The sequence below is a fragment of the Anastrepha ludens genome, chromosome 6, assembly GCF_028408465.1.
Source record: "Anastrepha ludens isolate Willacy chromosome 6, idAnaLude1.1, whole genome shotgun sequence".
Lineage (NCBI taxonomy): Eukaryota > Metazoa > Arthropoda > Insecta > Diptera > Tephritidae > Anastrepha > Anastrepha ludens.
The window spans coordinates 45225575-45240143 of record NC_071502.1 but is presented as its reverse complement, the minus strand read 5'-3'; the positions used below and the strand labels follow the sequence as shown (position 1 = coordinate 45240143).

Below are 14569 nucleotides of genomic sequence, written 5' to 3'. Positions count from 1 at the left end.
TCAGGTTATATCACATTGCCAGCATGGATTTTTCCCCGGCAGATCTACCTGCTCTTATCTTGTTTTAGCTACAAATAAAATAATAAGTGCATTTAAAAACTGTTCCCAAAAGGTGGACCACTCAATACTTTTGTATAAGTTGGAACGCAATGGGATTGGAGGAAATCTATTGAAGTTTTTCGCTAGTTTCTTAAAAGCTAGGAGACTATTACTGAAAATTGGACCCATTGTGTCTAAAGTCATAGTCAATGCATGGTCTGGTATACCGCAAGGGACTCATAGCGGACCATTGCTGTTTACTATCTTTGTAAATAACTTATCTAAACATTTGAAGTTTGCAATCTGTTTAATGTTTGCAGATGATATAAAACTCATCCAACAGGTACCTACATAACTTAAAAGATAGTCAAAACTTACCGTCGGATCTCGATGCCCTTCAAAATTGGTGCTCATCAAACGATTTATTTCTGAATTTCAATATATGTTTTAGTTTAACATATACCAGGGAGCCAAATTACTTTTGTGTTAACTGCAAATTAAATAACTGTATCCTAAGTAGGAAGTGGGAAATGAAAGATCTTAGTATTGTTTTTGATACTAAACTTTGCTTCACTAAACATATTGATTATGTGATATCTAAACCATTTGCAATGGTTGGTTTCATCAGAAGAAATTCCACTGATTTTAAACACACTCAAACGTTCAAATCTATCTATGTTGCTTTAGTAGATCTCGCATAGAGCACTGTTCATTAATATGGAACCCTTACTATGAGGTTCATTCGAGGAAATCAGAAAATGTACAAAAGATTGTCAGAAAAATATCGTTGTTTAAAATGGGCTGGCAAGATTATTCTGCCCCTTATATAAGTCGCCGCAAATTACTTGGCTTACATTCATTACATGATAGGCGAATATACTTTTCAATAATCTTTGTCTATAATACTATTACACTGCGTTACAAAAACGAACTTTTTTTCTGTCCTATGAACGAAATATACTTTTTCGGAAAGGGGAGAAAAAATAAAAATACACGTGTATCGGCGATTTTCATGTACACGTCAGAATTTTTTTTTTTTTATGTATAAAATATAGAGCTCGTAGTCCGCCTGTGTGAAAAACTTTGGATCAATTTTTAACCCTTTTTTCGTGATCCAATCGCGCTGAATTTCTGCAGGCAGACTCGTGGAAATGTTTTTATTATGTAAAATTTAAAAAAAAAATTTTATCAATTCTCAGATTTTCTTGAATTTTTTTTTCTAAAAAAAAAATTTTTTTCTAAATTTTCGGCATAACTTGAAGGGACTCCAAATTTTTAAACAACTTATTAACCTTTAATTTATTGTTTCATACAACACAGTCTGTGCCGTTTGTGTTCCGGAAGTTCCGATCTCTGACAGTTGCGCTACTAGGAGACGTATACTTTGACAATTGTTTTAAGTTCCGTTGCGCGAAAACGTCTTTCTGTATATTTCGTTTGTGGCTTATTCGCACCAAGTAAAAATTTTAAAAATATTACGAAAACAGTGGTTAATTCGTTTCAGAAAATATTCAAGACTGCTTATGTTCCTTACTTGTGGTATACTTCGGAAGTCGTGTGCGACTATTGCTATAGAAATTTATGCAAGTTTACTGATGGAAGGTCAACAATAAAGTACTCTGTACCATCAATTTGGCTACCACGTACGGAGCACTGCAGTGAACTGTGCTACTTTTGCGTAACTTTCACTCAAACTAAAGGGTACCAATACTTTCGCCGCAACAAAATTCGCTACGCTAATGTAGAATCGGTTATTCCAGCGGTTCTGTACTCACCAGAAGAACGTATAGCGGCTCCAATGGAGATTTTTGATGATGTTCCCGAATTAAGGGATGGAGAACTAACAGTAGCACCAACAATGCTATCAACATTTCTTGCTTCGAATGCGAGATGCGGGGAACCAGAAGTATGGAAAGGCACAGTTGCCGTTATTGAGCAGTTTCTTGGCAACAAACGAGCTGACAATTATAAAAAATATTGTTGCAGAAATGATTTCGGCATATGGCGAAATGGGCATATTAATGTCGCTAAAAATCCATTTCCTTCACAATCATTTAGATTGTTTCCCTGGTGATTTAGGAGCTTGTAGCGATGAACATGGCGAAAGGTTCCATCAGGACATTGCGGCTATTGAAAAGCGCTTTATAGGACAAGACATTACGCATATGCTTGGCCAATACTGTTGGTCTATTTGTCGCGATACTGACACAAATGCTTACAAACGCAAAAATAAAAGACCTAAGTTTCTTTAAAGGCATTAAAATTTACATTACATTTTAATGTAACAATTTTTAATTTTAATATAATAAAATTAATAAAAAAATTCGGGGTTTTATATCTCTATTGTAATGCGGAGTGAAATACCTTTCTTTTGATACCCACATCGGCATATCTCACGCAATTTTTTTTTTAATTTCGAACAGGTGGCAACCCTGTGAAACATTGTCAGTGGCAAGACCTAGGTGAGAAGTCTAGAAATGTGATACACTATCTGTGTGCCCAATTTCATTCAAATCCGTTAAGCTAATCCTGAGATCGTATGGCTATACAGATATGCATACAAGAATTGCTCGTTTAAAGTCATAAAATACAAAAAAAAAATTGTGATGTGTACATGAAAATCGCCGACACACGTGTATTTTTATTTTTTATCCCCTTTCCGAAAAAGCATATTTGGTTCATTGGACAGAATGTGTGTAACGCGGTGTTAATGGTAATATCGATTGTAAGGAGTTATTAAGCCAATTTCAAAGCCATATTTCTTTTTATAGTCTAAGAATTAATCGTATGCCTTTAACGAACCGCGATTGTGTAACAATTATTGTAGCATCATTAACTTTAGTTATAATATTATAAAATTTAAGCTTGATCTCTTTACCATATTTAATTAAACGAATTAGTTTGTAAGAACATTTTCCGTAGACTGAAGTAAATAAATAAATAAATAAATCTAATTTGGGCTGGCAGTTAATTTTTGAAATAAAACAAACTGCTAGACAACGAGACTTTTAGAAGTTTAAAAAAATTATACAAAAAGACGAATGCGCTCAAATTAAACTTGCATTTTATCATACTAAAATTGAAAAAATTGCGTACCCAATTTTTTTTAAGTCTAATTAAATATTTTAAAAGTTTGATGAAAATTATGCAAATTTTCAATAAATTTTGAGTGAAGTCTAAAATTTAATCTTTTATGGTCTTGAAACAGTTAACTATATTTTTGTAAAAAAAAATAATTGAATTAAAAAAAATAGTCTGTAAATAGTCTGTGCACTTACATTATTTTCGGAGGGATGCTTGTACTGCTCGGGCCAAAAGTAGCACTTCAACATTTTGCCAGTTTTGACGATTTTTCTCTTTTTTGTTTTGAATGCCAATTCATTTCCTTTTGGGTTAAAATTTTCGTCTCACGAAAAAATATATATTTCTAAGTTTGAAACTTTATGAAAATATTTAAAAAATCCAAAAATATTTCATCAAAATTTGAAAACTTTTGATTAGAGTGCATTAAATTAAATTAAAAAGTAAATTAAAATTTAATTTATTGTACATTCCAATTTTAAGTTACCTACCAAATTTTCGTTGATTTTTTATTTACACCTAGACGGTATTACGCATTTTCTTCATATAACGAATGAACTAAATTTTTTGTGTACGGAGAAAATGCACAAGAGCGTCAGCAAAAGAAATTGCCGAAAGTCAGAAAAACAGAAATTGTCCCTGTGCAAAAAATTTTTGTTATATCTCTTATTAAAAAGTTATGAAATGTTGATGAAAATTTGTTGAGGTTTTTTTTAATGCAGTTTTATTGCAATTTTATGTAGTTTTTGTAGGATAATGAACCATATTTTCATAGAAAAATTTTAAAATTAATTGAGTCACAAATAACTGGTCACAACTTGTCAATTAGACCTCGCGTTATTTAACGCAGTGTATGTATATTTTAAAACTTAACTAACCAGTAAATTTATTAAGCGCAAAGTACTGATGTGGTTAGAGCAAATAAAAAAAGCGAAAGTGCACTGAAAACTTTTCACACATATGTAAGCAAATATATGCCAGACTTAAGCCAATTATTTGTAAATAATAATAACTATAATATATCCCGATTGAAACTCCCGCTACAGCTGTGCATAGAGGTGTATCATGCAAAGTGCGCTTCACGTCGTTCTGTGGTCGTTTTGTGGTTTTTCTATGCGCGGTTTGTTTGATTAATTTTCCCAGCGTGCATGTTTAGATTTCAGGATTTAAATTTGTATTGTCCGTTTTTTATTAAACTTTTTTTTAAGAGAATTAAAAAAAGTTTATTTTTTAGTTTTAATTTTTTGTGAAAAAAACAAGCTGATTTGTCGTTTACGTCAAGTTGCTTACGCCCTTCTGATTATTTCCATGGCGGACGTCTACTACCCCTTTCCTTCAATTACCCAATTTAATATTTATTTATTTACAAGGAATATGACTCTGAATATATATATAATATTTACACTTTTGTATAAGATTTCATCAATCTTTGCGGGTGGGAAATTCACAAGAAAATGCAATCACATTCCTACTTTTTCTAGCATTCGTGATACCTACTTTTTCCTCAAGCACATTTTTCCTTCTCCGAAGTTCTGTTGCGATAAGAAAAAAGAGAAAATAATCTCAGGGAATTTTTATTGCTGGGAGCAAAAGGAACAATGCAAAATATCCCGGTAAGTTTATATTCAGAATCGGGCTGCATATTTTTTTTTCAACGCAAGTTTTTATGAGGCAACTCTTCTAATCTTAATTAAAAACCTATATTTATTCGGCAGTGTATTTCTTCGGCACGATTTAATGACTTTGAAAGCTGTGTAGAGCAAAGATTTAATTCATCTAACCTCATTGAAATCTGCTTCAAAGTCATCAATATAGGTTAGGTTAGGTGAAGTGGCTGTTTTTCGACGCATCTAGGCCAGTTAGAAGCCCGTTGTGATACCACCGGAACTATGCTATCCTTACTCTACTCGGTCCTCTTTAAACCATAGTGTGGAATTTACAAAACTGGCTACACTAGCTTGTTTGAAACTCGCAACATTCGCAATGTTGTCTAGAAAAGCGAGACCGAATAATATCAACCGTCTTCTACTCGAAACCTTGTACCCGCATAGAAGGTGTTCGACTGCCTCTTCCTTTTTTATATGCTGACAACTTCTGCAATTTTCATTAGATGGTGCCCCTAATCTACTAACATGACTTCCTAAAGGGTGTTTTTTTTAGAGGTTAGGTTTTCAAGTTGGCACTACTTTTTTCGTAGATGGTCTTTTTGACAGCTGTCACTTGATTTATTATATTCGGTCGACATAATCGTCCATCAGAGTCACTAATTCGATTAACCATGGATCGGTTTCGCACCACGTTTGCTCTAGTGGATAATACGCATCCTCAGAGACGTCGTACAGTGCGCACCGAAGACGCTATTGCTGCTGTGGAGCAGAGTTTCGAAGAAGACCCGAATGAGTCCATCCGCCATCGCGCGCAGCAATTGGAGATGTGCCCATCCACTTTATGGAAGATTTTGCGGAAAGATCTTGGTTTGCGGGCTTACAAAATCCAACTCGTGCAAGAATTGAAGCCGAACGAACATCAAGCGCGTCGCACGTTCGGTGAATGGGCCCAAAACGAGATGGCCACCGATCCCGATTTTCACAAGAAATTTTGTTCAGCGATGAAGCTCACTTTTGGTTGAATTGGTATGTCAATAAGCAATTGTCGCATTTGGAGTGAACATAATTCACAAGCCATTGCTGAGACGCCGTTACATCCTCAAAAAGTCACTGTTTGGTGTGCTCTATGGGCAGAGGGAATCATTGGTCCATATTTCTTTAAAAATGAAGCCGGCCATAATGTTACAGTCAATGGAGAGCGCTATAGAGCCATGATTAATGACTTTTTCGTACTGTGCAAGTATTTTTAATAATTTGTAAAATTGTTTTACTGGTTTAGACGAGTATTTACGTGATAGGAGTGATTTCAAATATGCCTGACTATCGGAGTAAATGAAGATTTCTCTAGCTGTAACTGCGCCTAAAAGGCTTTCTGTGATTGCCGAGTCAGCGCTATAAAAAGTATAAAATGGTTTTATGTTCAGTGTATCTTTATAGTCAAAGCTTGAGCCAAAGCGAATATCTAATGGTAGTTTTGTTTTGTAATACCTTGAGAACTTAAAATGATGGTAAATAAACGAATAGTGCTGGTTGTTACAATTTCATGACGTTTAATTTTTTGAATATGATAATCGGCAAATGTTCGCTGCGGCTACGGGTAAATCCATTCGATCAGTGTTTTTTTTTTTCAAAGTAAATTTCCACACTTTGGAAGCATTGTGATGACCTTAAACGCTTCTTGATAACTTACTAAGCCTTATTAAATACAAAAGGAATTTGAATACAGTGTGCTATTCTCAGGTGTCAAACTATCGTTGTCTATATCCATAGTTCCCAAATCCTTATATATCATGTTAGTCCGATCAATTTAGACACTCGAAGCTACTAAAATTCATAACAAGCTGAAAATGGATGAAATTGTTCAAAACATATGTAAAAACAAAATTTTAAAGGAAAAATGTACTCGGGGTCAAAGGTTAAAAAATGGGGTTTTCGTGAATTTCTCGAAAACGGTCAGTTTTTTCGCCAAATTAACTCAGACAAAAATTTTAGATCATAAAATTATCTACAAAAACGTATCCATGATTTTTTCCCTAAATACCACCGTTTCTAAGATATAACGAAGTAAAGAGTTGCAAGTGTAATAATATGCATAAGCACGCCACGTATATACATTTTTGTAGCTGTAATATAAGTAAACATCCTTTTCTAAGAGAGATTTTAACTTAGATTTGAAATATAAAACATACATATAAGTATAATTCTCAGAATATTAGGTATAATGAAACCCAGTCCCTTATTTTATATGCTAACTAGCAAAAACCCGCCCGTTCCGCTGGCCGTCTTTAAAAAAATCTAGATTAATTAATTAAATTAAGCCGAAAAATACTGTGTGTTTTTTATAAAAATTCTCGCGCATGAATAGTAATGAAAGAAGTGTTAAATAGTAGTAGCAATTAAAAAACGTTTGATGTGATTTACTTTATTACTTTTTTTATTGTAATGCTCTTTGGTATACAATATTCTTCGTTTTTCCATGCGTTGTTGAATAAATGAACAATACCGATGGTTTACCAATTTTTGAGCATGAAACATAAAGTTGGCCATGAGAAAAACATGGGTATTCTAAATCAATACCAAAAATTGATAAAGTTTGGCCTTGTGACTTATTAATAGTAATCGCGAATGCAAGGCGAACAGGAAATGGAAGACGTTTGAATTCAAACGGCATATCCGATGGTATCATTGGTATTCGCGGTATTAAAACGTTTTCACCAGAGTATTTTCCGTTCAAAATTGTTGCTTCAGTGACGTTATTCATCAATCTCTTAACTGTTAATCGAGTGCCATTACATAGTTGTGGTTGATTTATGTTTCTCAACATAATAATCGGTGCTCCTATTTTCAAGTTTAGCATGTGTGGCGGTAATCCAAGTAAATCAAGGGAAATCAAAAATTCAGAGGGATAATTTACAATATCATCTTGATTTGTAACAGTGTCAACGGATCGATATGTTTGTTCTGGTCTTTGTATGTTAGCCAAAATAGCCGCATTCATTTCATTCACATCTTTATTTTTGCCAGCGATGATGGCTCGTTCACTAAGCCAATCATGATTTTTGTAGTTTTGAGGCAAATTTGATAAAATACTTTGAATTAACTGTTCTTTCGTTTGACTTATTTGACAAAAGTTTGGTTGTAAAGTTATTGAGCCATTTAAATTATCGACAGGAACTTTGCCATTTCCAATATCCAATAATTGCTGTGAAAATTCAGCAGCTGATGGATCATTTTGCATTAGAACACGTACATTTGTAGTTAGTTTGAGTGTTTGAACATGTCTCCACAAATATGATGATTTCAAACATGCAGCCAATTCATCTGCTACAGTTGCTCGAGGAATAACAGGCAGTGTTTGTCTAAAATCACCTGCCAGCAGCACTAAGGCACGACCAAACATTTCCTTTTTACTACGAAAATCCCGTAATGTCCTATCAAGCGCTTCCAGTGACTTTTTATATGCCATCGTGCACTCATCCCATACAATTACGGGTGGGAAAAAGCGGAGAAGGAGAAGAGAACTGTTCTATTCCCCCCGCTTTAACTTAACTATGTGTTCAGGTGCAAATGACTTTTTTGCGTGAAGTCTGATATAAAATAAGTTCTATTTACTCTTCTTAAATTTATATAAACTTTTCCAGGCGAAGTAAAAAAACTGACATATATTTGCTTCAACCGTATATTTGTGAGTACACAGGTAATACGTAAATATATGAATGATATAGGTAATATCTCATATTAGCATAACCTTTCTGTAAAAAATTAAGGAAACGATCACCAATCACGCCGGCAAGGACACAATGAATTTTTCACTATAACTGACTTCAGATTAACGTTTATATAATAAGCGTATATGTAACATTTTAAAATTTTTTAAGAATTTTTTTTTAATTTTTAATAATAAGTGGTGTTCCTCTTCTTCTTCCTCTTCCTGTAGCTATTTCTTTTCCTCTTCCATTTCCAGCTCCATCTCCTTTCTTTATCCCGGAAACGGGCAGTAAAAATTACTTCACTTAAAAGCTTTCATCAACAGCTTCCATCTGATACCCATATTGTACAAACACATCCAAGGGTACCTTGGTCCACCTTTTCGGATATATCTCGAGACCCTGGTCACTCAGAGATCTAAAAAATACTCTGTATTACAGCACTCATCAGTAGCTTTGATTTGGTACCCACAATGTAAAAACACATCCTAGGGTTACCCGGGTCCTCGTTTTGGCCTTCGGCAGCGCCACCTGGTGGCAAGTGGAATCAATAAGCATATTATACTAACCTTCTCCGTGGAAGAGTATATATATATACCAAATTTCATAATAATCGGCCCAGACACACACGACCAAAATGTATTCAATTCTAATGAATGCTATGTGCGGTACAAAAAATTCGTGCGACAAATAGCAAAAACACACTCACTTAACCGACGCACCGCACACACACGCGTTATCGGATTTCAACAAAACTTCACAGAAACCTTTGCCAAAGCAACACCAACAATGTGTAAAACTTTCATTGTTTTCCTTATACGCGTTGCTGAGATTACCCCGGACAAATGCACACTTTTTTTCGGCTTAATTTTTATATATAATATATAGATGTAACCTTGAAACGACAGCTGCCCATCTGTTCAATTGTGTGCGTGGCTACGATGAGAAAAGTTATGAAAACAAAAAACCCATTTTTAACCTTTGACCTCGAGTCAATTTTTCCCCCCATGTCGGATCGATTGGGAACTTTAAAATTTAATTTTTACATATGTTTTAAACAATTTCATCCATTTTCAGCTAGTTTTGAATTTTAGTAGCTTCACCCTTACGTTTTGGCCTAATTTGACCGGACTATGTTTTAAAAATCTGTATATTGGATTACGAATAAGCTGGAATTGCCTTTCAATCATTTGTGGTAATACACGTATAGGCGTCTATGCCTATTACAGAAACGTCCAAACGTCCACGTCGTTATCGTGAAATTTGCGTGCCTTGGCCGATTCTATTTTATATTGTTTGGAGTATAGTTTTTCGACCAATGACTGTATTTTTTTGATTTTTATTGTTTTGCTAAATTTGATGAAAATGGGCATCCTTTATGGCATCCAAGTTTCAGTAGTGTTTTCAACCGCAAAACCGTTCTCCATCTCTGGTGCGCGCATATTTTGTTTTTATTAGCACAATAAAGCTGTCACAAAAACGATCCCACATCGGTTAACTGTCATTTTCTATTTTAGTTACACTTATTTTTATACCCCACGCATACTGATGAAGTTAATAATAGCAATTCTAATTAATGCCAAAAGCAAGGCGCTTTTCGTTTGAACGTCATTGATGTGAGCTGTCATTGCCACGGCACGAGCAACAGATAGTTCAATACATCGCTCTACGTAGATTCGTTGGCTAAGGCAATTTATAAATTTAAGAAGGAAATTTGTGCTATTCGAGTGAGTGTAAATGTTTATTTTTCTGATAATCGGATATGTGTTCGTAAATTTTAGTTTATAGCAAATTTAACACAAAAAACAAACAAAAAAATCAAAAAAAAAACCGCTTGGACTGAATTTCTATCTGCAAATCGCTGATGCATTTCATTACTGATTTTTGAACGGCTGGTTACTGATGATGAAAAATGTTACACTTTCTATACTACCAAGTGAAAAGAGTCGCAGTAGCATTGTGGGGAGCGGGCAAAAAAGGAATGAATTGAAGAAGGGTCGGCCTGAAAGGTGTTTAACTGCAAGTTTTAACTTGTTCAAGAGTTTTAATTTAATTTGGTCTTCATTTGTTTTTTTTTGTTTACGGTGATGGGTCTCTTCTTCTATACGGAACAAAAACGTCGGGTATTCGCATATGTAAACACTACCAAACTCAAATGAAATTCAGTTGGCTCTACACACTCGAAATTCTTCTAAATCTTCGAATTCAAAAGTTTACAATTTTGACGAAAAGTTTTTAGGTTTTTGTTTTTTTAATTTTCATAAAGTGTGGAATTTTCTTTTTGGCTTTGGTAGTTGAATAAACAAAAAATTAACTTCTGTAAGAAATTGAATGTTATTACGATTTAACTGTCTTGTTTTCTCAATATAATTATTTATTTTTTCACTGCCTTTTATCTTTAAGAGATTTACTCTTCTCAACTCTTTTCTTTAATTCTTAAATATAATTATAAGATACTATAGTTGGTGGTATTCTATACATATGTTGATGGTGTTGTCCTCCTGACAGAAAATCCCATTCTCACGCAATGTTTGATTAAAGAAGTGGAAAAATATTGCCCTGAGTAGAACATGGAAGTAAATTCAACAAAATCTGAGATGAAGTTTTTAAGAAAAGGTGGTCAACTAGCCGAAGTTCAAAAATAGTGAGAAAGAAATAAAAGTGGTGGCCGGATAGAAATATTTTGCTATCACTCTCACATCCAAAATTGCTTTTGCTAAGCGTGGAAGACAGAAATAATTTAGCAAAAGCCAGCATTAATTGTGCATGGATCAATTTCTTAGCTAAACCATACATTTCATACAAAGCGAAATGGAAGCTGTTTCAAGCTATGTACATACAAACATCATCATCATTATTTGGCGCTACAGTCCTGTATGAGCTTTGGTCTGCTGCACAAAATGTCTCCATTTGACCCGATCCTTGGTTGTTTCCCTCCAATTGGTGGCCTAGAGTTTTCTCATGTCGTCTTCTAGTTCGGCAATCCATCTTGATTTTGGTCTGCCTCTTGCTTTCGTTGCAAATGTTTTAGCGTCAATTACTTTTGGTTCAGCTCTCATGGGGTCCATTCTCATGATATAGCCTAGAAATCTTAATCTTTGAGCTTTGAGGAATCTCACAACATTTTTCTTACGGGTTCGTCCAGTTTATGGTATCATCTTATACGCCACTCGGCGTTGTCTTTCACAGCACCGAAGATTTGCCGTAAGCATTTTTCTCTGGAATACTTAGAGCTTGTTTTTGTCTTTTTCACTTATTTGCAAAGACTCCGTAGCAAAAAAATGGCCGGACTATAGATTTATAAAGCGAAGTTTTGTAAGGTCTGTTCAGCAGCTTCGATTTAAAGAGTTAAATAAGTGAGTAGAATGCTTTATTTGCTGCTATCGTCGATTGTAATGCTCATTGCGTTGTCGTGACTTAGTTTAAATCCCGAATTCCTGAAAGTTTTCACCGCTTCAAACTCTATTCCCCGATGTTGATGGCACCATACCAGATCGTTTTTTTTGGACATTATTTTGATGTATATTTGATGTATATCAACGCACGCGTATATTTGTGTAGTTCTGTAGTTATGATATATGCACAGTTCTTTTTGCATCAGTTTCTTCCTCCAGACTTCTTTTTGTGGGGCTTTTTGAAGTCGCGGGTTTATGTCAACAAGCCTCAGACTCTTGCAGCTCTTAAAGACAATATCCGTCAAGAATGTGAGGACCTATCGCCGGAAGTTTTGGTCAAAGTGATGGAAAATGCCATAAAAAGGGCTCAAATGGCAATCAACCGTGGCGGCGGGCATTTACATGACATCATATTCTCGACTTGATGTAAAAAAAATTAAAAGACCAAATAAAAATAATCCACAAGAAGAATCAAAGTTTTTCATTTTTTTTTTTTAAATTACGGCCAATTGTTAATGCTGTCAAATGCTTGTTTAAAATCAAACATATGCCGCTCAAATACGGGGTTATAAGCTATTTGAAGAAGTAAATAACCTTAAGCGTTATTTTATTTCACATTTTCAGAAGTTTTCTTCTCCATAAAAAAGTTACTCATTGCGTTTTTTTGTATTATAAAGTATTAGATTACTTTTAAATTTTGTGGTAAAAGCAAGCAAACTTGTCAAAATGTAAACACAAGTTTTCTCTATTTATGAGCAGAACAACTGTCTCGAAATTCGATTTTTTATGTCTGAAAAGTGAAGAAAGCAATTAGAATCTGCAACACCAACACAACCAAAATCGATTTCCAAATCAATTTCCCCAATTCGAACTTGGATTTCATAACAAACCTGAATATTTCAATCAGAACTCGTCTTATAACATTTTTTACACGCAACATAAAACTTTCTATGCCTAAAATAAGTAAATTTCGAAAAAAGAATTGAGACTTGTTGGACTATACCTTTGCTACCAAATAAGTCTACTTCTTCTGATGCACTTTCGATTTTTTTATAATCATCAAGAAATCTGCTTTCATTGTTTTATTACCGCTTGGATGAAATTTCCTCAACGGCAGTTGATCTTTTTTGTACTAGCAACAACAGCCTACCGCCATATATCTTATATCTTTAATTTAAGATGATCTTCCATACATTCTTCTTTCATGCCACTCCTACTTATTTATGTATGAGTTGTTAAAATATAAACAAAAATTATACAGATTGAATGGCATGCCGTTCGAATTTATTTCGACAGGCCGCGGTGTGCAATTGAAGCAGTCTGAATGAGCATCAGCTACGAGTACTAAAGAATTTACGTGCAATTGAAATAAACATTTTGTATAAAAAATCATTGCTACGTTCAAAGAACGCTTTGCTAAGGTGAGCAATGTAATTTGTGTATTAATTTGCGATAAGTAAGTGAGTGAGGTAGATTAAATTTACAATTCTTACCCCAAAAAGCAATCAACGAACTAAATGTCTATAAATTATCAGCATAGAGGAGTTAGTCTGCCCTCTTAGCTGCTTCGCACTGCTACACTCTCACAAACACAGATTCAGCATGAATGTTGTCTTACTGACGCAAGTATTTTTATGTGCGCACATATATACAGACATGTGTACTGCTGACTGGCTGTGGCTGTGACTGTGCACTGCCAGTTGGATAATAAAGTGGCGTTGAGGTTTATGAACAACAGGATTCTTTACAATTTATACCCGAAGATAAACACACAACACAAACGCATAACATTTAAAAAGTGATTTCTTTTTTGTTGTAGCGTATAATTTTACGGTTATAATGGTTGGGAGTGTCCACGTCGTATGTACGGCTTCTCCTTTAGCTCACACAAGCACATTTGGGGGTATGTAATTACCTTGTTTTTTTTTACTTCCTTTTTTATCTACGTTTTTTTTTTTTTTTTGTTTCTTTCTGGCTGTCTCTTAATAAATGCACTTGCCCTTGGCAAGGAGAACACGTTTTAATGCGTTCAAAAATTGAATTTTTTATGGAAATTTTGCGCTGACAGATAATTCTGGGGCTCTTGTTTTTCTTCTATGGTTTTTTTTTTCTTATTTTCTATAACACATAATTTTTTTTTCACTGAAATTATTTTCCGTTTTTAAATTATTATTATATTCCTGCTAAGCACTTTATATGCTTTTAGATTCAAAAGAAGGATATAAATATATTTGTAGGCATTTATTTTCTGTATTTAGGGGCTTTTGTGCCCGATTTTCATGGCTTAGCTGAATTCTGATTATGTCCTGGCTGTTTTTTTTCTTTCTTTCTTTTTTTTTCTTGCTTTTGTGTTTTTTTTTTGTAGATAGTTGTTCGCTTCGGTTGTTGGTTGCTGTTGTTCTCAAACTCGCAGGCGGGTAGTCAATTTATATTTTTTTGTTAATTTTTTTCTTGCTTTAACAAGAAAATGAAATTATAGCACTGATTGTTTTTATGCTTTTATTTTAGTAACTTTATTTTTTTCACAATACATTTCATCGTTTAGTCACGAGGATGCTTGATCTGGCGTATTCAGCTGACGCAGGCTCATTAGCATTTTCCTGCATAATTTAAAGCGCGTAAGTAAAAAAATACAAATAAGTAAGAATTTCAATACATTTTTCTTCACATTTAAATTAAGATAAAGATAAATTTTACTGTCACTAGTTGCACACTTCCATACGATTTGTTCTACCTGCGC

General features: G+C 34.2%; 1 protein-coding gene across 5 annotated transcripts in view; it reads right to left on the bottom strand.

Moving 5' to 3' along the window:
• The window catches only part of LOC128865723 (protein qui-1), a 317735-nt gene that overhangs the window by 289705 nt on the left and 13461 nt on the right, over window positions 1-14569 (bottom strand). For all 5 annotated transcript variants that reach the window (XM_054106016.1, XM_054106015.1, XM_054106012.1 and 2 more), the window contains exon 2: window positions 13323-14429. The gene's annotated coding sequence lies outside the window, so the exon portion shown is untranslated. The remainder of the gene's footprint in view (window positions 1-13322; window positions 14430-14569) is intronic.